General features: G+C 41.0%; 1 long non-coding RNA gene across 1 annotated transcript; it reads left to right on the top strand.

Moving 5' to 3' along the window:
- Positions 1-7,186: 7,186 nt before the first annotated feature.
- LOC120312421 lies at positions 7,187-20,191 on the top strand. Its single transcript, XR_005557893.1, has 3 exons — positions 7,187-7,234; positions 19,790-19,921; positions 20,044-20,191. It is a non-coding gene; the product is annotated as an uncharacterized LOC120312421 (long non-coding RNA).
- Positions 20,192-23,179: the final 2,988 nt, after the last annotated feature.

The raw sequence follows: 23,179 nt of genomic DNA, 5'->3' as shown, positions 1-23,179 counted from the left end.
TCTCCTTAGCCAGGTTGTTCATGATGGGTATGAGGGCAAAGTCAGAGGGAGGCTCATTCCCTCACCATGGGAGGAGACCCGGCTTTGTATCTAAAACTTCCTTAGCAATAGGATGGGAGACCCTCAGTGTAGATTTGCTTTCTCTGGCTTCTAGCTGGCTTGCACTAAACAGTAAGCCTTCTCTTGGGCTTCCATAGGCCTTTTTAGGACAGCTTACCATGATAGTATGCTTTCATTACTTTCCCTTTCTATCCTGATATGCTGAATGCTAAGGATCAGAAGCTCCCTGTGCTATTCAGATCCATGGGTCAATACTTAGTTCTCACAAGGGCCAATGAGGGTCTTGGAGCTGTTCTGTATCCTTGAAGAGTCCTAGAGAAGACATTAAACTAGTAGGTCACAGGTTAGGGATAGCAGTGGCAACATCCCCCTCTGTTGGGTAAGTCTTGGCAAAATGTGAAGCACACTCAGTGCCCTTACATCACTGTTCCATGATCATCACATAACAAAATAACTGCAAGAATAATTTCTCCAAAATTCTCTTTTGAAAGAATTCTAAGCAAATCCTATTTCATCAAATGACATGAGAACTAATAGGCAAAAAGCAGGAGAGGTTTTCTATGCTGCACTAAACAACTTGCCTTTGATAACACTCTAGGGCTTGTGCTTTCTCTATATTCGTGTATGCTGAGGTTGTGTGTGTGGCAAGTAGTTATTGTTCTCTGCTTCAGAATGTTATCACTGGCACAAAAACTGCAGCTTCAGGATTTCTTACAGGAAACCATGACAACTAAAACTGGCTTAAAGCAGTCTATCCATGTTTTCATACAGGAGCACTTAAGCTGTAATCTAAATCCACCTAGAAATCAATCAGCTTACTAGATGTGGATACAAAAGGGCTTTGTGTTCTTTTCTTGCATCTGTAATGAAATTGTAGTACTACTGTTAGCAGTGAGCTGTGGTGCAGAATCTGGAGTAAGTACCAAGCAGCAAGAACTGAAACAACAAGCGTGCTGCTCAAAGGTTCCTTGTCATGCAAATACTTTAATTTGCCTTCTTGCTTAGGAAGAGTCAAAACAAAGCTTGGGTGGAATCTATTGAGATGTGGTATTGCTGGTTCTGTCACTGCATTACTGAAATAGGTCAGGCTTTAATTTTCAAGCCCCATTTCATTTAGGGGATTAAGTGGGTGAATGACTTAAAAGGTAGAAGAAACATTTTTCCCCCTTAATTGCCTTGAGTATGAAAAAACATTCAGTTTGGAGAAGTTTAGTTTTCAACAGGTACTATGGTTGCTTTATGTCCTTTAGATCAGTGGCACCCAATCTTTTGGGCACCAGTGATTGGTTCCATGGAGAAAGTTTTTTCCACAGACTGCAGGGTGTGTGGTTTTGCATGCTACCTGCATCCCAAGGATGGGGCTTTGCTTGTTTGCATGGCCCAGTTGCTGGCATGCTGTAGGCCAGTGCCGGTTCATGGACTGGGGGTTGGGGACCCCTGCTTTAGAGTCTGCAAAGCTTAATCTCTCCACCTCTAAAATGAAGAGAAAAAGTATCCAGCTGTCTACTAGCTCTGGAATTTAAATTCTGCACAGAATTCTTTATTGTTGTTGTCAATGAGCTACTGATTGACAGTTGATGTCACAGTTATACAAATACATTGAAAGAGGTTTATTTTGATCTTTCATATTTGACTTAGCGAGCTTGACTATTTTTTTCACCTGAAAGTCAAGTTGGACAATTTCTTCCAAATTTATTTAATGTTCACAAATATTAAAATATATAATAAGAGCATCAGAAGGAAGAAAACAGCACAAACAGAATTATTGTACTATGCAATATGCCCTTCATAAAGTATACTTACTGCTTTGGTGTAAGTTGCTCTGCATAGCAAGACCACAGCTTAATTCAATCTGGAAATACCTCCTTTTCTGCATCAAAGGCAGCCCTAGAAATTTTCAATCAATTAGAAGGAGAAAGTAATGGTGGTGAAAAGCTAGATTAAAAGGCTATTCCAATCAAATTATGGGTATTAATTAATTAACATTGCTTTAATAACCATGATGTTCAACTGTGGCAGAAGAACTGAGACATCAACTTTTAAAGATCTTGAGAATGGTGTATGCTTGAAGTCAAACAGATGAGGAGCGATGTTAATTGTCTGAAAAGATGTTATATTGGAATGATAATGACACTTGGCTAAAGATGTTATATTGGAATGATAATGACACTTGGCTTTTTAAAGGATGACATGTACCAATTTGTATCTTCCCAGGTACATCTTTGATTTTGCAGAAAGCCTTTTAGAATTTCATCTATAATTTCCTGTCTTTCCCTGTACATTTGTGCAAAATGACACTTGGATTACCAGTTTTGTGGGTAATCCAAATGTTACCCAAGTTTGTGGGCATGCTGTTTTCCCCTTCTCTTCCACTTGAAGGGGATATATTATTGCAGAGAGAGGAAGAAAAATATTGCTATATTCTGAAGTAGCCAGAGGTGGGATTCAGCCGGTCCGCACCACTTCGGCAGAACTGGTAGCTAATTTTTTCTTGTCCAGGCCCAGAATGGACTTCTGGAAGTGGCATCCACACCAGTTATTCACATATTTAAATCCCACCACTGGAAGTAGCCATTGTAGTTCTGACTTTAAGGGCAGATGGATTGATAATAGATCTATTAGTAAACTGGATATCTCTAGGCTGTGGGAAGCTTTTCTTGCTAATGCCTGTATATGAATATTTATTCTTAAAGTATAAGACTATGGTAGTAGTTTGGGGGCTTTACCTCTCTGGTTAAATGAGAAGTTAATTAATATATGAGACCAATTTTTTTTCCCAAAATAAATCTTGTTTATCTGCCAATTAATAAAACAGTGGTTGGGAATTGGTGGATTACTGGTAAAGTGTAATTTATGATATGTATTTGGATCAAGTCTATGCTGCTAAATTCACTTCCTTTTCACATTTCATCCAAGCTGAATCCTAATCAAAATGTGATTAGGTAGTTACAGTCTCTAACTCAGAGTTCCCTAAGTTTTCCAGCTTTGCAGATTGGCTGGGGGGGGGGGGAAGAGGGGATGGTTCCATGTGAGTGGTGAGTAAGTAAGTGCAGCTTCATTTGTGTGAGCTGTGGGCATGTGCATCCACTACTTGCACAAATGGAGCCCGTGAGCCCATGCTAGCCCACTGCTCGTGCAAGTGGGGATACATACACACTTGCTGGCCACTTCTGCAGCCTGGCTCTGAAGGGCTCAAGGCCCAGTACTGGGCTGCAGCCAGGGGTTGAGGACTGCCATGTGGCTGTAACAAATATTTCCACTTCCTATAAAGGAAAAATAAGGCGAAGAAGACTTTCCTGGTCTTGGAGGCATAGCAAAATTTGCCCCAAATTACTTTGTCTACATTAAATAAGGCAGAGAAAACTGCTTTATTACAAGGAATAAAAACAATAACAATCACACAATCTTTCAATCTTTTCCCACAAAATTTAGTTTCTAGTCCCCTCATCATACTTGTTTCATTTCTGGATCAGATAATGCTTGTGGTCTCTTCCAAATCACAACTCTCTGATTCTATGAATCCTTTTTAAAGCCTTCTGCCAAAATTTGTTAGTTCTTGTGAGAGCTGAAGGTGTGTGTGTGTGTGTGTTTGTTTTTGTAGATTTTCATGGGTACAGGTATGCAGGTCTTGGCGTATTCGGGTCTTTTCCCGTGTAAGATTGAGAGTATCTTGGTGACATTTCGATGAGGTCCCACTCATCATCTTCAGGCTGGGGTCTTCGGCTTCGTGTTTGTGCAAGCAAAGTGTGATCGGAGCTGCCGTCTCTCTATAAATATTGGTGGGGGTGTGTGGAGTGCTGGCTTAGTTGCTGTAGGTGGGTTGGTTGGCTGTGTTGGAGTTATTGTTTGCAGATTGTTCAGCTGTTTCGTAACATCCTGAGTAGTTGAGATGCTGGCTGTGTGCCCATTAGTCTTTTGTGTTGTAATGACCTGGGTAATGGGCTGTGTGGTGACATCCTGAGATCTAGTGTAGTGATATCCTGAGTTCTGTGTTGCAACATCCTGGGTGGTAGGCTGTGTTGTAACATTCTGAGCTTTAGCGTTGTAACCTCCTGAGTTCTGTGATGTGATGTCCGGAGCAGAAGGCTGTGATGTAACATACCGGGCTTTGGTTTGGCTCCAAGTTTGCGGTCTAGCTCTGTGTTCATGGTGTATGTCCGTTTGCTTTGTGTGGGGGTTGGAGGGAGGTGCAGCAGCTGGTGATGTCATCGTGGTTTGGCTTCTGGATGGTGGTTGCATTTCATCTGAGGGATGGGTTTGGGCTTGGGTTTGGGTCTGGTGAGGGTGTGTGGTGGTGGCGTGCTGTGTTGTTCTGGGTCCGGAGTCAGTTTTCGTGGCTAGGACTCGTTTGTTGATTAGGGCTAGTTTCCAGATGTCTGGTAGGTGGGAGGTATCGTCACGTTTATTCATGTTGTGGGGGTGTTTCTCTATTTCAATGGCTTCCATAATTATTCTCTTGTTGTGGTGTTCAGTTTTGGAGATTAGTTTGGTTCCTTCAAAATCAATTTCATGTCTTGTAACTTTAAGGTGCTGGAAGAGGGAGGAAGTTTTTTCTTCTTTTCTGACTGCGTTCTTGTGTTCTACGATGCGTGCATTTATTCTCCTATTAGTTTATCCAATGTATATGGCTGGGCAGATTTTGCATGGTATTTCATAGATTCCTTGGTTTTCTAGCTGGATCATGTCTTTGGGGTTTCTTAAGATGTTGGCTATTTTTGGGTCGGTGCCGAAGGCTGTCTTGATATTGTGTTTGTGGAGAATTTTGCTGATTTTATCTGTGGTGCCTTTGATGTAAGGGAGTACAATAGTCGTTGTACTGTTGTACCTTTGATGTAGGGGAGTACAACAGTCGTTGTACTGTTCTATGTCTCGGTTCTTGGGGGGTGTTTCCCTTTGGATTAGGTTGGTAATTGTATTTCTTTGGAATCTGTTGGAGATTAATACGTTTGTGAGAGTGTGTAATTCAGTTTTCAGGTGGTGCTTGTCAGCTAGGCGTTTGGTTCTGGAGATGAGGGTCTTGGCTACGGAGTTGATCTGTGCAGGGTGGTGATGGGATTGTGCATTTAAGTAGCGGTTGGTGTGTGTTGCTTTCTGGTAGATGGTGTGTCCTAGGGAGCCATTGGGTTTTTGTAGATTAGGATGTCCAAAAGGGGAGTTGGTTGTTAGCTTCCATTTCCATTGTGAATTGTATTTTGGGGTGTAGGCTGTTGAGATGTGTGAGGAAGTTGTCCAGTTTTTCTTTCCCATGTGGCCAAATTACAAAAGTGTCATCTACATATCTGAGCCAGAGTTTGGGTTTGTGTTCAGATTTGTCTAAGGCATTGGTTTTGAAGTGTTCCATATATAGGTTTGCGATGATAGGTGAGAGGGGTGATCCCATAGGTGCTCCTTCTATCTGTTTGTATCTTTGTCCATTGTGGATGAAGTATGTGTTGGTTAGGCAGTGGTTAGTCAGATCTAGGATGTGCTTAGGGGGTTGTATTTGTTTTGGATAGCTGTCAAGGCTTCTTTGATAGGCACTTGGGTGAAGAAGGATGTGACATCGAAGCTCACAAGTAGGTCGCTGGGTTGTAGGTTTTGTTTCTTTATTGTTTCTATGAAGTGGAGTGAGTTTTGTATGTGTGAGGAGATGGATTCTGTGTAGGGATGAAGTTGTTTGGTGAGAAATTTGGCAAGATTCTGTAGAGGTGAGCCTATGGAGCTGACTATGGGTCTGAGTGGTGTTTCTTCTTTGTGAATCTTGGGGAGGCCATAGAGCTTGGGGCATCTGGATGATTTCTCTCTGGGGATGATTCTTTGCTGGATCTCTTCACTGATGGGAGAGGCTTTTACTTTGGATTTGGTGGTTTTTTTCCAGGTAGGTGGTGGGATCTGTGTTTAGAGGTTTGTAAGTGGGGTCTTGGAGTAGGTTGGATAGTTTGGCTTGGTAGTCTGATGTGTTCATCACTACGTGGCGTTACCTTTGTCTGCTGGGAGAATGATTATATTGTTGTCTTTCCTCAGGTTGATGAGTGCTTTTTATTCTTCTTTATGTAAGTTGCATCTAGGTGGATTGCTGGAGAGGAAAACATTGTTGACTTCAAGTTTGATTTTATTGGCTTCATCTGGGTTGATTTTGGTTAGGGTAGCTGCAACTCCACATATGATGTTTTCAGTGGGGATGCGTTTGGGGGCTACTGCAAAGTTGAATCCTTTGGAAAGGACATTGGTTTCTGCTATGGTGAGGGTTCTGTCTGATATGTTGTGTATTGTTCGTTTCATGAGTTGCTGTGGAGGGGGACCCCCACACAAAACAAACGGACACACGACATGAACACAGAGTTAGACCACAAACTCAGAGCCAAACCAAAGCCCGGTATGTTACATCACAGCCTTCTGCTCTGGACATCACATCACAGAACTCAGGAGGTTACAACACAGCCTACCACCCAGGATGTTGCAACACAGAACTCAGGATATCACTACACTAGATCTCAGGATGTCACCACACAGCCCATTACCCAGGTCGTTACAACACAAAAGATTACACACACACACACACACACACACACACACACACACACATTGTAAATAGTTGTTTTTATTGTTTTTAAATATCTTTTTAGCAATAAAAAACTGGTTTATACCTCTCCCGGAGATCGAAGGCTGTGTTATTGAACAAATATGCCCGGGATTTGCATTTTTGCAGCTATCAAGGACACACACACACACACACACACACACACACACACACACACTCACACGAAATATTACTTATGTTTTAATCATGTTTTAGTGTTTTCAGTATGATAAAACATTTGTGGTCAATTATTACTGTAATATCCATTTCAATCGTGCCATTAATATGCATTTGATTTTTTTTTTTCATAACTGAAAATCTCTGTGCTTACCTTTGGTAACTTCATTCTATTACTTGTAGTCCATTTCTCTAGCCCATCAAGATTATCTTATCTGTATTTTAGGATATTGTTTTACCTCAACCAGTTCTGAGTGAGTTGCAAGTCTGATAAACATTTCCTTCCTCTGCACTGAAATGATTAACAACAATATTGAAGGCTGGAAAATCAGACTGATCCTTGTGATAGCCACTTGATAATTTTCTTCCATTTCATCAGGAACCCTGTGACAGCTATTGTGATGAACTACAGTAATGCAGCAGGTTCCCAGGAAGAAGGTAGCACATTCAAAGGACTTGGGGGGGAGGGGGGGTAGAGACAAGAGAAAGCACAGACTGGAGCTGGACCATGGGAAAAGAAACAGATTTAGATGAGCCACAACCTAGAATCTCCCAGGGTATATCCATTAGGTTGGGGTGGTATAGGTTTAGTCTGGCAAGATTCTTGTTTATATAGGTAAACTGGACTTTTGCTGGATTATTTTACATCATTCTTGGGTTAGGCCTGACAGTTATATGTTAGGCTGTTCATCCTATATTTAATTACCTTGTTAATCAACATGTCATGGGTTACTTCATCAAATGTTTTGCTGATATCAAGATTAGTCAGATCAGCCAATTGGAACAAAATGGTATATGTTCTCTTCTGATTCTTTCTGTGAATATTATCTAAGGATGAATTTCTATGGTGGATTAAAAAGCAGAAACATCTACGGTTTCCCAGCAGATCTTTGGAGACAGGAAACATTTTGGAAGTTTGAAGCAAGAATTACATTCATAATTATTAGTATTGTTTCTTTAAAAGTTTAATGACTAAGTTTACCTATGCTAAAGTATGTTGCAGTTTGTTTGGATTTGGCTTAATCTGCTATGTAAACAAAGCTAATGCGATTTAGAAACCATAGTTTACAGAATAGCAGGTAGGCAGTATTGAGCCTCTAACTGCCAATGTACCATCAGAGATCTCCTTTGAGGTTTGGTACCTGTGGTTTAAAAAGATTACTTAATCAAAATGAATACGAAGCTAGCAATTTGTACGGGAAAGCACTAGCCTGAGTTTGTATTTATTAATAGATTTATTTGTATTTATTAATAGATTTATTTGCTGCAACAGCTTCAGGCTTGCAACATTACACTGGCAAATCGACAGTTTTGACTTGTTATATCTGTTGTGGTGGCCATTTTGTGAATGCACTCAGTAGATGCTATTAAAATTCCAAACACAATTCTAGCTGAAAATTTAACCCTGATTTATGGGTGTATTTTTCTGTATTGTACAAGCTAAGCCATGTAAGGCAGATTTAACAGACTGTTAAATAAACTAAGATTTCAGTCAATGTGTCAATTTAGCTTAAATTTTCAGCTCCTGATTCCACATTTGAATTGGCAGGAGTTGGGAATTGGCTAGATGTTATTGGCCCTAGATCCAACATCCCATCTAGAATGAACCATTTTCAAGGTTAATGCAAGACTGACTCCAATGAAGTGTGGAGAACTCAGATTTCCCAGGACTTGAAACGGACACTCAACATTAGAACCATCATTAAAAAGGAAAACAAAGAATGTCATTTCTGTTCAACTCAGGAAGTTCAGACTACCCCAGGAGCTGTTGATACAGTTTTACAGAGGAATTATTTAGTCTATCCTATGTACTTTTATAACTGGTTTGGTATAACAACCAAACAGAACAAATACAGACTCCAGCTGATAGTTAAGACTGCAGAAAGAATAATTGTAATCAGGTTGCCTTCCATGGAAGACCTGTATATTGTGTAGGTCAGAGGAAGGGCTGAGAAGATATCTGCAGACCCCTCACATCCTGGACACAAACTGTTATGTCCTGAGCCTGTGCAGGGGCATCGCAAACGGTCCCGGGCAGGTGCAAGTTGCCCGGGATCAGACAGGCTGTCGCCAGTACTTGTGCGCATGCGCAAGTGCTGGTGTGCCAAAAGTTGCAGATTGACCCGGGGATGGCCTATATAAGAGGTCAGGAGTTTGGGGTGTTGTCGGCGTCTTCTAACTGTAAGCTGAACTAAAGAATAAAGAAGTTTCCTGAGAACTACAACTGCTTCTCGTGTCTTGCCATTTCACGAAGGACTCAACACTGGCGACGAAGGTGGGATTGCCTTACATCGAAGAAGAAAAGGTGTAAGCTTACCCGAGTGAGTCCTGAGCGGCAGGAACGGCGTTGACTCGGCAGCTACCCGCCAATCCAGCGTGCATTCGGGGGTAGGCTGGCTGATAGACCCTTCCTTCTACAAAAATGGCAAAAATTGGAAGGCTTTTGGAATTCGACGTCTCACATCCAGAGAGGTGGGAGTCCTACGTAGCCAGGGTGGAAAACTACCTCAAGGTGAACCAAGTAAGGGAAGATAGTTTGAAGGCTGCCACCCTGCTGTGCGTTTGTGGTCAAGACGCATTCGAAATCGCTGAGAACCTTGCAGCACCTGTTCCTTTAGATTCTGTCAGCTATGCAGATCTAAAAAAGCTACTGAAGGAGCATTTCCAGCCTGTCCGTCATCGCGTGGCGCCACACCTTCGAGCAGAGGGATCAACGACCCAGAGAATTGGCCAAGGAATACATCGCCACATTAAGAAAAGCCGCCAAACATTGCGAGTTCAAGGACCTCGAAGAACGACTGAGGGACCGATTCGTATGCGGGCTAAGGCACCGAGAGTTACAACAGAGACTTTTTGCTAAGGAGGACTTGTCTTTCCAAGATGCCTTGAGAGAGGTCACCGCAGAAGAAGCAGCGGGCAGCGCCATCAAGAACATGCGGCCGATCAGGAACAGTCTAGATGCTGCATCTGTGCACCAGGAAGAAGTCCAAAGAAACTCTGAGGAGGATCCGGACGAGGAAGTCGACCGTCTCCACCCCACAAAGGAAGGGAAACAAAAAGGAAGCTCTTCAGCTCTCCCCAAGTGCATCGGCTGTGGAGGTCGCCACAAGAGAGCCAACTGCAAGTTCCGCTCCGCTATCTGCAGGGCGTGCGGAAAACAAGGACACATTGCAGCTGTGTGCCTGGGCCGTCAGAAGGTACAACCTCAGGAAGAATTGCGCCTGAAAGGTACCAGGGGTCCCAGCCAGAAGAAGCGCTTCACGAAGAAGCATCTATAGGACAGGCACACACAAGCCTATTAAGAAAAAGCTATCACTTAAGGTAAAGCTACAAGGGGTTCCATTAACTATGGAACTGGACACGGGGTCTGCACTTTCAATCATTTCTATGCATACATTTAGGAAGATTTGTTCCGGCAGCGGAATCCAGGCCAAGTTGAGGCCTTCTGACATTGTGCTAACAGACTTTCAAAACTCCAGAGTGTGTGTTAAGGGGGAGGCCACCCTTAACGTGCAATATAAGGATTTTGAGGGTCCACTAGACCTATTAGTAGTAGGAGGTGAATGAATGAGTCTCATAGGACTCGAGTGGTTTCAGGCCTTGGGGATACACGTCACAGGGCTTAACAGCTTACAAACACTCAACCTACAGGAAGTCTGCAAAGAATTTGCAGATGTTTTCAGCCCCCAGCTGGGCACATTCAAAGGACCCCCTGTGTCACTAAGGTAGACCCCACTGTCACACCCATTAGAATTAAAGCAAGAAGGGTCCCTTTTGCTTCAAAGAGTAAAATTGACACTGAGCTGGATAAACTGACCCAACAAGGAATTCTAGAACCTGTAGACTCCAGTCCCTGGGAGACTCCCATTGTCACGCCTCTCAAGGCAAATGGGGACATTCACATCTGTGCTGATTACAAATGCACTCTGAATAAGGCATTGCAGCAACATGCCTATCCTGTTCCTGTGGTCAGTCATATTCTGGCCTTCCTCAAGGGGGGGGGTGTTTTTGCAAAGCTTGACCTAGCTCAAGCATATCAACAGCTGCCTGTTGATGATGATGCTGCTATAGCTCAGACCATTGTGACCCACAGAGGAGCCTTCAAGGTAAAGAGGCTACAATTTGGAGTAAATGTCGCTCCTGGAATTTTCCAAAGCGTAACGGAAAACACACTACGGGGTATACCAGGGGTTTGCCCCTACTTTGATGATGTCTTAATTGCAGGAGACTCCACACACAATTTAGCTGAAAGGCTAAGGGCTGTCCTGTCAAGATTCAGGAAAACTGGTCTCAAACTTAAAAAGGACAAATGCAAAATTGGGGTGCCTTCTACTGATTTCCTGGGGTTTAAAATTGATGCTGCTGGGATTCACCCTGCTGAATCCAAACTAAAAGCTATTATGCATGCCCCTAGGCCAAAGTCTAAGGCCAAACTTCAGGCCTTTCTGGGCCTTCTGAATTTCTACAATTCTTTTCTCCACATAAGGCTAGTGTAGCTGAGCCTCTTCACAGGCTATTAGATAAACAGGCAGTGTGGCAGTGGTCACAAACACATGAGGCAAGTTTTGATGAGGTCAAGGCCTTACTCACTTCTAACAGTGTACTTGCACATTTCAATGAATCCCTTCCTGTGTGCATCGCTTGTGATGCTTCCCCTTATGGGGCAGGGGCTGTCCTGAGCCACCTCAGGTCTGATGGAACTCAGGTTCCTGTTGCATATTACTCCAGAACATTATCTTCTGCTGAGCGTAATTATTCTCAAATAGACAGGGAGGCCTTAGCTGTTGTTGCTGGGATTAAAAAATTCCATGATTTTTTATATGGTAGGCATTTCACGGTCTTCACTGACCATAAGCCTTTGCTGGGACTGTTTACCACACGTAAGCAAACCCCCCAAATCATCTCCCCCAGAATGCTCAGGTGGTCTATCTTTTTGTCTGCATATGATTTTTCCCTACTTCACAAGCCTGGGAAGGAAATGGGCCATGCTGATGGCCTCAGTAGATTACCCCTGCCGGTAATAGAAGCTGACCCCGCACCAGCTATCAATCTTCTTTCTATTCAAGCTTTGCCCAAGTCCCCTCTGAATGTCAGGGATGTAGCTGCTGAATCGGGCACAGATCACACACTTTCACGTGTCCTCTCTTGGGTTTTGTCTGGATGGCCTGAGCACTGTCCTAGTCCTGAGTTTCAGAGTTTCTGGTCTAAAAGGAATGAGTTGTCCACCTCTCAGGGTTGTCTGCTTTGGGGAAGCAGAGTTGTCATTCCCACCTCAATGAGGACTAGGGTCTTAGGTTCCCTCCACGAGGGTCATCCTGGCATTGTACGAATGAAGGCTCTTGCACGCAGCCACTTGTGGTGGCCTGGCCTAGACAAGGATATTGAAGCTAAGGTGCATGCATGCCACCTTTGTCAACGCTCGCACCCTGAAATGGCCCAAGCTCCTGTGCATAGATGGGAGGAAACTCAATCTCCATGGTCTAGGGTGCACATTGACTATGCTGGGCCCTTTCAGGGTCAATTCTTCTTGGTCCTCGTTGACAGCCATTCAAAATGGCTTGAGGTTGTACCTGACTCATCCACCACCACTGCAAAGACTATTCAGGTTTTGAGGGGGATTTTTGCTGCACACGGGCTTCCTGACATCATTGTGTCTGACAACGGCCCTCAATTCACTTCCTCCGAATTCCAACCTTTTTTGCAGGCTAACATGATTCGTCATGCCACCTCTGCACCTTTCCATCCGTCCACCAACGGCATGGCTGAACGCATGGTTCGCATCACCAAGGACTCCTTGAAGAAACTAACCTACGGAGACTGGCATCACAGGTTGGCTGACTTCCTCCTTTCTTATCGCACCACACCATCCACTTCTACAGGGAGAAGCCCAGCTGAACTTCGTTGGGGGCACAAACTGACTACCAAGCTTGACCGTTTGCATCCGGACAGACTGCCTCCTTCTATCTCCCACCCCAGGGCACCTAGGCAACTACTTGTGGGTGCCCCGGTTTGGACTCGTAATTACGGGCCTGGTCATACATGGGTTCCCGCTTCCATATCCAGGGTCACGGGTCCTCTATCCTACGAGGTGTCCCTGGACAACGGTCGTGTCCTGCGCCGGCACATTGACCAACTTTGCCCTCGACGGGACCTACCTGCTGAGACTCCTGGATCTTTTCTGGGGGGGGGGAACCCTTTGGGCAAAGGGAGGGGCATGGAATGATGCCCATTATCAATGGGGAAGCTACACACAGCCCATCTCAAGATTCCGCGAGTGCTCCAAACAGGAATTCAAGGAGCCCAACTAGATACCAGGCATCAACGCCTACTCCAGCCAGGGAGTCACCCCGGGGGCATAATCACTACTCACCCGCATCACTCAGTACTCCAGTCAGGGAGAATACCCGGGAGCATCCCAACAATCCATACCCTGCAAGAGAGCTGGCACACACTCCTTCTAGTTGGCCCAACACTACCCCTGTCCCCAGAAGGGGGCAAACACACAGGGAGGTGGTCGAGGAACCAAATCCCGACTACATCACCTCTGACTTCACTCAGGGGACAACTGAGTTTTGGGACAGTACTGAAAACCACACAAGCCCGGACACAGAATGGGATCTGGGGGACAGACAGCCTCCTGACAGGTCTTGGACGGACCTAGGAGATTCTACTGAAACGCCCAACAGTGACAGTCACTTAGAAGGGCCAGAGAGCCTACAGCTAGGCGGGACAACCAGGTCACACAGAGAAAAAAGTCCTGGCCTGACGAGCCCGGTGGGCAAGCAAGCAGGCCAGGCAGCAGAGCACAGCCCTTGAGAACCCCCAAGGCAAACTAGGGGGGACAGTCACGTATCACCCCTCAGTCAAAGGGTACTTGGCAAGCACCCAGAGCTTAGGAGGTCACAGAGAGCAAGGAAATCTCCTAAGTACTTGGAGGATTTTGTAACCCTCTTGGCAAAACAGAGCTAGTAAAAAAGTAAAGCATTGAGGCTGATGGAAAACGGGGAACACCTGGTATTGGGGAGCATGGCACTACACTAAAGAAATGAGTTATGTGTTATTATGGTATGAGGAATAGTTTTAGCCCGGGGGGAAGGGGTGTTATGTCCTGAGCCTGTGCAAGCAGGCTCGGGGCATTGCAAACGGTCCCGGGCAGGTGCAAGTTGCCCGGGACCAGACAGGCTGTCGCCAGTACTTGTGCGCATGCGCAAGTGCTGGCGCGCCAAAAGTTGCAGATTGACCCGGGGATGGCCTATATAAGAGGCCAGGAGTTTTGGGCATTGTCGGCGTCTTCTAACTGTAAGCTGAACTAAAGAATAAAGAAGTTTCCTGAGAACTACAACTGCTTCTCGTGTCTTGCCGTTTCGCGAAGGACTCAACACAAACTGTTTCAACTCCTCCCCTCAGGATGGCACTACAGGGCACTGCAAGCCAAAACAATTAAAGACAGACAGTTTTTTTTCCTTCAGGCCATCACTCTGCTGAACACCTAATTTTCACAGTGCTGCCTAATGTGTATGTGTATTTACTCAGGTAGTATGGCTATAGCATTAGTATTTATTATTATCCTTCTTACACCCCCCTCTTATTGGTATTATTATTATTATTATTATTATTGATCATCGCACAGTCAGCCAGATGTTCAGACTGGATTTGGCATTTTGTCTACCTATCGAGTCCTTACCCAGGACCTGGGATTGGCAGATGTGGATGTTTGATGGTATTACAGATATCGTCGCAGGATGGAAGCAGTTCCTAATAAGGCCGCCTTTTGCAATTGACTAATAGCGAATTTGTCAATGCCAATGGTGTTCAAGTGGTGCTCCAGTTGTTTTGGGATTGCACCCAAGGAGCCTATTACTATTGGTACTACCCTTGCTTGCTTTTGCCACAGTCTTTCTATTTCTATTTGTAGGTCTTTGTATTTTGTTATCTTCTCCAGTTCTTTCTCTTCTATTCTGCTATCTCCAGGCACTGCCACATCCACTATCCAGACTTTTTTGTCTTTCTTATCGACAATTGTTAAGTCTGGGGTGTTATGTTGCAGGTGCTTGTCTGTTTGAATTCTGAAGTCCCAGAGCAGTTTAATTTTATCATTTTCTATGACTTTCTCTATTTTATGATCCCACCAGTTTTTGCTTACAGGCAAATGATATTTTTTGCAGATCTTCCAATGCACCATTGTTGCTACTTTGTCATGCCGCTGCTTGTAATCAGTCTGTGCAATCTTCTTGCAACAGCTTACCAAGTGGTCCACTGTTTCTTCAGCTTCTTTGCATAGGCGGCACTTACTGTCTGTTGCTGTCTTCTCAATTTTGACTTTGTATGCATTTGTCCTTAAGGCTTGGTCTTGTGCAGCCAGAATTAGTCCCTCGGTCTCTTTCTTCAATTTTCCTGCTCTTAGCCATTGCCAGGTTTTATTATTATCTGCTTTCCCAGCTATTTTTTTCATGTATTGGCCATGTAGTGCTTTGTCTTCCCATGCCTCTATTCTGTTCTTCATTTGGTCTTTCTTGTAGGCCAGTTTGGTCTCTCCAGTAGTTAGTAAGCCTTCCTGATATACTAATTTCAGTGCATCTTCATCATTGTTCTTCAGATATTCTTCCAAAGCCATTTTTTCTTCTTCAACCATCTGATGTACTTGTAGCATTCCACGCCCACTTATTTGCCTTGGTAGATAAAGTCTATCAATGTCACTGCGTGGATGAAGGGCATGATTCATTGTCATTATTTTTCTGGTCTGCCTATCCATTGCTTTTAGTTCTGCTTGAGTCCAGTCCACTATTCCAGCTGTGTACCTAATGACTGGGATTGCCCAGGTGTTGATTGCCTTTATGGTATTTCCTCCATTGAGTTTGGACTTTAAGATCTTCTTCACTCTCTTGATGTATTCACCTCTAATCTTTTTCTTGACTTCAGTGTGCTTGATGTTGTCAGCTTGAAGGATACCCAAGTATTTGTAGTACTCTTCCTCATCCAGACTCTTAATGTTATTTTCGTGGGCATCTTGATTCCTTCAGTTTTCACTATTTTTCCTTGTTTGATAGTAAGTGTGGCACATTTGTCCAAGCCAAACTCCATTACAATATCTTGGCTATATATACGGACAGTGTTGAGCAGCGATTCTATTTCAGATGATGTTTTTCCATACAGCTTCAGATCATCCATGTAAAGGAGGTGGGATAGTCTTACAGATGTTTTTGATGTTTGATAGCCATGTCCTGAGTTATTATTATTATTATTATCATTATTATGTTGCTATGCATGTACATTGAGATCTTCTGCACCAGAGACAAATTTCTATTCTATTCTATTCTATTCTATTCTATTCTATTCTATTCTATTCTATTCTATTCTATTCTATTCTATTCTATTCTATTCTATTCTTCTATAAACTATCCAGTGCTTGTTACTCCAGGAGATGAACAATAAATATACCAATATAAAGTTATCTGGTTCATGTTGATAATCTGTATAGTTATTTTCAATATTTGAATAAGTTAAAATAATTATAACTAATGTTTACTGTTTTTTCAATATAATACAGAAAGTATCCATCAGTAAGCCTGTAAATTTTGTTTTGAAAAATTGTTTCTCCCCTCACCAATATCTGAAATTGCAACCCTGATTTTATGTGCAGCAGGACGATCTTTAAAAAGTATAAGCCAAACAATAAATATTGTGGAATATTGACTGTCCCTCAGGGCCATGTTGTCTTTCACATTGTCTTATGAAACATGCTTAAATGGGATAGCTGTGAAGAAAAATAATATTAGCCTTATTCTGACTGTGGCCTCATATCACTTTTCATTTAGTTAACTCTTGTCTACTGCTTTGAACCTGGAGGTGAAGTTTCAGCAAATAGCATGTTTAGAAACACAGACAAGCCCACATAATTTAGGCCAAAGGACATCATAGTTTGTGTTGAATATTGGCACTGTTAAAGGCTTTTTTTTAAAAAAATAGTCTTCTTCTCCTTCTCCTTCTCCTTCTCCTTCTCCTTCTCCTTCTCCTTCTCCTTCTCCTTCTCCTTCTCCTTCTCCTTCTCCTTCTCCTTCTCCTTCTCCGTCTCCTTCTCCTTCTCCTTCTCCTTCTCCTTCTTCTTCTTCTTCTTCTTCTTCTTCTTCTTCTTCTTCTTCTTCTTCTTCTTCTTCTTCTTCTTCTTCCTCCTCCTTCTCCTCCTCCCCCTCCCTTGTTTCTCTCACCAGTAAATTGCCATTCAAAAGACAAATATAATTCTTGAACTGAAATAACCTAAGAAGCAGCATAATTCAAGACAGATGCAGAACATTTCTTCTATCTACATTACAAACACAATATTTATTTTTTTTCTTCCATTCAGTCATGTTCAATTCTCACAAACTGTGTGGACAAGTCCCTGTGGTTTTCTTGTCAAGGTTTTTTAGAAGTGATTTGCCATTTCCTCCTTTCTAGGGCTGACAGAAAGTGACTGGCTCAAGGTTACCCAACTGAGGCAGGACTGGTTTCTCCTGGTTTCTAGCCTGGTGCCTTAATTACTACACCAAATTGTCTCTTACTTAAGTATATACACAATCAATATAAATATTGGCCACAATAGCTTGGAATACTAGTGTTTATATTTCAAAATATCTGTAGTGTGGCAATTGGAATAATTTGATATAGAGATCATTAGCGTGAAGAATAGTTTATTCAATATTTTCTATGTAGAGAAGTAATAATAATAAAAATCTTTGTGCTGTTGTTGAGCAGGAATTTAATGGGAATTAAATTCATGAATTTAATTCTTCAGCCATGAAGAATTTTTACACTGAGCAAATCACCATCCTTCAGACAAACTTATCTCATAGAGTTTTTTTGCTAATAAAATATAATACAAAGGACCGATCTTTTGGGAATGTAAGACTATATTGCTGTTCTTTGAGACAAAAAGCTATAAATCTAGGGCTGCTTTACTAATCTGTGCTTGCAACCTTTCCCAAACCAAGATCTAGGATTTGCAGTTGTCAAAATGTTGTGGTAGAACTCTTCACTCAAAATAATAGACCATAAATGCATAAGTGGGTATTTAGTTCATTTAGGAATGTATATTTTGAGAATAAATGTTGAAATATATATTTCAATCCAAATGTTCATATTATTAATGTTCATTCATTAGTATGAATTTTCATATTAATCTTGATAATATGTTAATATGTGTTTGACTATTTTTACTTGTTTTATAACTTGTAAGTTGCCCAGACTCACTTTGTAGGGAAGATGGGCAGCATAAAAGATTAATAAATAAATGAAATAAATAAAATTAAAAACACATTAAAATGGAATGGATATTTGAGCGGACATCTGCAAAAGTGATGCCAGCAAAAAAGGCTGATATGGCACTTTGATTAAAATCCACACACAATGAGGAAGTAATACTTCATAGTAGATCGCATGTGTTCAGTCTTTTGTTTTTTTTTTGTTACTGGTCAGAATTTTTCATAATTTTCTCTTGAAGACATACATATTTGTTCAATAAATGTTCATGCTTACAGTCCTTTGTGAATTGTGTTTCTTTAAGAAGGGAACTACAGTTTGGAAGAAAACTTTCAGCATAGCCCTATATCTAATAGTCTACTTCAATACAAGGATATCTTTTGCCCCTTCTTTCTATATACTTTTTAACATATGGGAGAAATTTAAATAGTATGGCTTGCCTGTACTCTGAGGCGATATAGTTCTGACAAGTATGTTCTTATAAGTTGTACACACTATCAAGTTTACAAATAAAAGAAGGGAACTAAGCTATGAATAAAAAATAAGAGTAGTGACTATTAACCAAAGGGACAACACTGGACTAGAAAAAAAGATGATTTTGTACAGAAGTGTCTGCAGGTTGGGGTGAAAAAAGATAAGATGGTGGCCAGAGCCACATGATTGAAAAGAAGCAGGACTTCTATGGTGTGATTGCAGATGCCATCTTGACTTTTTTGATAGCCTTACAGATTTCCATGACACAGTGCCAACTATTGCCTTCTAAAGATCATTAGAATGAAAGAAGTTAATTTACAAGGTTACTATAATATTATCGATAGCTGAGCAGCAGTATTACCATACACACTCATGGATAGATCCATCTGCAAATAAGCCAAACTCAATTTGGGGAGTGTATTTTGGCACCAAAAGTTCTCAGCTTACCTGCGAGTATATATCATATGAATAATTCATAAGCCATATCCACATTTTTATGGAAAGATGTTAGACGGAAACACTGAAATGCTAAATGTGGATGAAGAAATCTGCTGTTAAAAGACATCTCAGAGGGATCCAAAATGAATTATTTATGCAATAATTAGAATTTATAAAAAAAGAGCACCCACAACTGAATCAATTAACTTTTCTAAATGAAATGAGTTGTCTTTGAAAAAGATGTACCTAACCATAAAGATACACTGAAATCTGAAATTCACTCAGATCATCTGAATTCCTGGATGTTGCTAAATGTTGAGCTATTTTAAGAATGCACTTCCCCACCAGAATGATAAAACTTTTATTTCTTCCATTACTTTTCATCCTTAAGAGCTTTCTGTGTTCTGAGAATTCCATTTGAGAGTAAAAGGCTAACTATCATTTCTTGCAGTTCCATCTACTGCACATGTTCACAGTGGGCCCAGAGACCTGTAACTGGGAATGGTTTGTATTTCCTTTATCTAATCTACCAATCATCTTATTTTTAAGTGAATGTAATCCTTTAGTTTTAAATAACAAACCATCAGAGCACATATTTTTATCCTTGAATAAAGAAAGTATAATGGAAGAATTTACAGTCAGGAGGTTATAAAGCAATAACAGTTGTAAAGCTGTCTAACAGGGTTCAGTTGAAGATGACATAAAAACTTCATAAATTCAGCTTCAGAGTTAACTGTCCTAGAACTGTCCCATGTGAATTGCTAGGCATGGAATTTTCTTGGATTAAACTAAAAAATGGTTCAGTTTAATTTTTCTCTCTCTCTGTCTCTCCCCCGTCATGTGCAGACCCATATATACAGAAAATCCAACACTCTCAGAATGTCAGTCTTATACTTTAAAATCTGATGCATTTGTGATATCATTTCTGGATCCATAATCATCCTTGTTAGATTGATTAACAAGTCCTTCATAGATAAGGTAAGCATATTATTTCCAGCCAGTACTAATAAATGTCAGAATGGTTCTTGAAATCTTGTCCCTGAAGCCCATGAATTGTGTTTCCACATGTTACTTTTGGGTTTTTTCTCTCTCTGCTTTAGGTGGAAAGATATACTTCTACTATGTCGTTCTATTAAAGTGGAATAGGAAAGAATTTCTGAGCTACAAAAATGCAACGCTTTCAGAACAAGCTTTTTTCACCCAAATACAGACAGCCTTTGTTTAAAAACTGCCTTGTTCAACTCTTCAAAATTATGATGGCATTGAAAATGTAGATTTTCAACTAGTTCTTGAACTTATGACAGTTGTGATTCAGGTAATACACAACTGGCAAACATTTATGGCATTTATAGTATCTTGCAGTCACACGATCACTATTTGTAATTTTGCAACTGGCTTTCAAGAAATAAGTCAATGGAGAAACTGGCAGGAATCTTATTTACATGATGTCATGATTAATGGCCCATGGTGAATCATTTAATGTCTACAGTGGAACTAATGTTGTAACTTACGCATGATTGTATGATGTTTCACTTAACAATTGCGTTGCTTTGCAATGGGGTTGCCAGCTCCAACTGTGGCTATAAAGTGAGGACTATCTGTAATAAGATCTGTCTTCCACAAGCAAGCATCCCTCAGATTATTAAATATTAGCTTCTATAATTTCCTATTAAACTAGAATTATTGTGCAACTGATCTGGAAGATATTAACTTGGCCAAGATTGAACTGGATCATCAAAAGTAGGAGTTTCTTGGGTATCCAGTAAGTGTTTGAGAACATGTTCATGTGTTATGTTGTATTAGGATTGACTGTTTTCTACAAAAAATATACAGAAGTTCTAGAATTAGATTCAAAGCTAAAATAAAAAGAAGAAAAACATACAGGTTTTGACAAATTCTAGAACCTGGCAATCTCAAGAGCAATTCAGGTTACTATATAGGCTCTAAGTGAGATATGAATGAACCTTGGGCTGGATACATCATTGTGAAAACAACTTGGTTTATTTTTACTCCATAGGAATAAATTGTAAACATGATTGTCTTCACCTAGATAATATTACCATATGACATATCAGTTTATAACACAGGTTATTTTATGTTTGTCATAAGATCAACTGGTTGAAAGGTTGGAACAAGCTTGAAAGTTATGTGAATCAACAGTCTGCATGGTTTCTTTCCTCTTTAACTTCTATATAAATAACATTGTAAAAAAGCTCAATAAACCTTCTCAGTCAGAAATAGGAAAGTCTTTTATTACTATATGCCCGTGGTGGCGAACCTATGGCACGTGTGACACAGGTGGCACGCAGAGCCCTCTCTGTGGGCACATGCGCCATTGCCCCAGTCCTAGGCCTTCAGCTGGGTTTTATAAACCCTTTTTGCTTTAGGCCTCCACCGCCGTGTGCAAAAAAAAAAGGTTCAATCAATCAATCAATTTCAACTTCTCGCGGGGAAAAAAAAGATCTTGCAAAGTTGGAATTGATTGATTGAACTTTTTAGTCCCACCCAGTCTGCCGCTACCACCACAGCCATGCCCACTCAATGGGCCACGCCCACCCAATAGGCCATGCCCACTCAGCACCCAATGATACATAAGTGGGTTTTGGGCTGCAGTTTGGGCACTCGATTTCTAAAAGGTTCGCCATGACTGCTATATGCCAATGATACAGTACTTACGTCAACAATGTTAATTAGAAGGACAGGAATCTTGACAAAATTTGGCATTTATTCTAGGAAAGAATAACTACAAATGAATTATTTCAAAACCAAGAGAGTAGTATTTGACAAAAGGCCAAAGAGTCATAGATGGACCCTAAATGATAAAGACATAGAACAAATGAAATCATTCAAGTATTTGAGCATCCATTTTACTAAAACATTATCATGGAACTACAGCTATGTGATCCATGATAATTATTTGCCTCTTTTTTTATTCATAAGTAGGCCGGTTAGTACAGCTTGCTCACAAGAACTTTGGGGGAGGGGGAGGGAACCATCTCACAGTTGACATATGGGGCCCAATTTGGGATTTAAGTGAACCTGAAAAATTAGAGTGTGTCCAGAACAAATTTATGAGGTCAGTTCTAGCTTTACTCCAATGTATGTTGGCAACAATGCAGAGATTACAAATGGGACTTCCATCAATTTATATAAGGGTACAGAAAGCAATAGTTTTATATTTTATGTTATAGGAGATGACTTATCAGCTGATACTTATTTCGCAAACCATGCCTCCACAAACAATTTAATAATACCGAATGGGTGAATTTGTGTCTAAAAATATTCTCACAATTTTCACTAGATCCAGAACTGCTAAATGAATGATCACACATTATTGAGGGATCATTTACTTTTTAAAGATTTTAGGTAAAATAGAGAACATGTATACAAGCTAAAGTTGGTCAAGTGGTATTGATCACTTAAAAATGGAAAAAAGGATATCATCTTATTTACAGCCTCTAACATCCCACTCTCTGGGACAAGCTTTTACAAAACTTCATTTTCAGATAATGCCAACAGCTTATCTGAATAGAAGATATAAAGGATTACCAATTACCTGGCATTTATGCATCTGTGATAATTCCTAGGTGGAAGATCTTATCTGTTACTTATTACATTGCAAATTATTTCGGGAACCCAGAGCTAGATTTATTATGTCTTTGTGAACTTACCTGAATCAGTTCAGAATAAAACAAAAAAAAAAAAAATGATTTCCTGCTGACTGATATAGATGAACATGTAACAAATATGTTTCATTGTTTTTAAATAGCAGCAAGGAAGATGCAAAAGCAGATGCTGACAATTTTAATTTTGGGGGGAATGAAATGAAGTGGTATGAATTGTCGTAATTTTATATGAAATTGGCTAAAATCTATGGTTGCAAATAAATGTATTTAACTAATAATTTGCATAAAATCTTCTGGGTCCTATTTTCATCTCATATGAAGAAAATTTTCCCCAACTTCTTGTCCTCTAGATAAGTAGATGTCAAAATTAGACCATTAAATTCACACATCTGGAGAGGATCAACATTAAGGAAGGCTGTTCTAAATAATATCTCACTTAAATGTATTTTACTGACTAAATCACAATTAGCATAAACAGTAGTGTACAATATACTAGGGTTTGAGGCATTATTCTTAGTACCCTATTTCTGAAAATATAAAATATGACTGTTGTTAAGGTCAAACCTTTATCCATTCTTAGCAGAATGATCAGCAGAGCAGAAGTGGCTTG

The sequence above is a fragment of the Crotalus tigris genome, unplaced genomic scaffold, assembly GCF_016545835.1.
Source record: "Crotalus tigris isolate CLP2741 ecotype Arizona unplaced genomic scaffold, ASM1654583v1 scf7180000018491.14276545383:2951260, whole genome shotgun sequence".
In the NCBI taxonomy this organism is placed as follows: domain Eukaryota; kingdom Metazoa; phylum Chordata; class Lepidosauria; order Squamata; family Viperidae; genus Crotalus; species Crotalus tigris.
The sequence above is the reverse complement of the archived record's forward strand: the minus strand, read 5'-3'. Positions and strand labels throughout refer to the sequence as shown.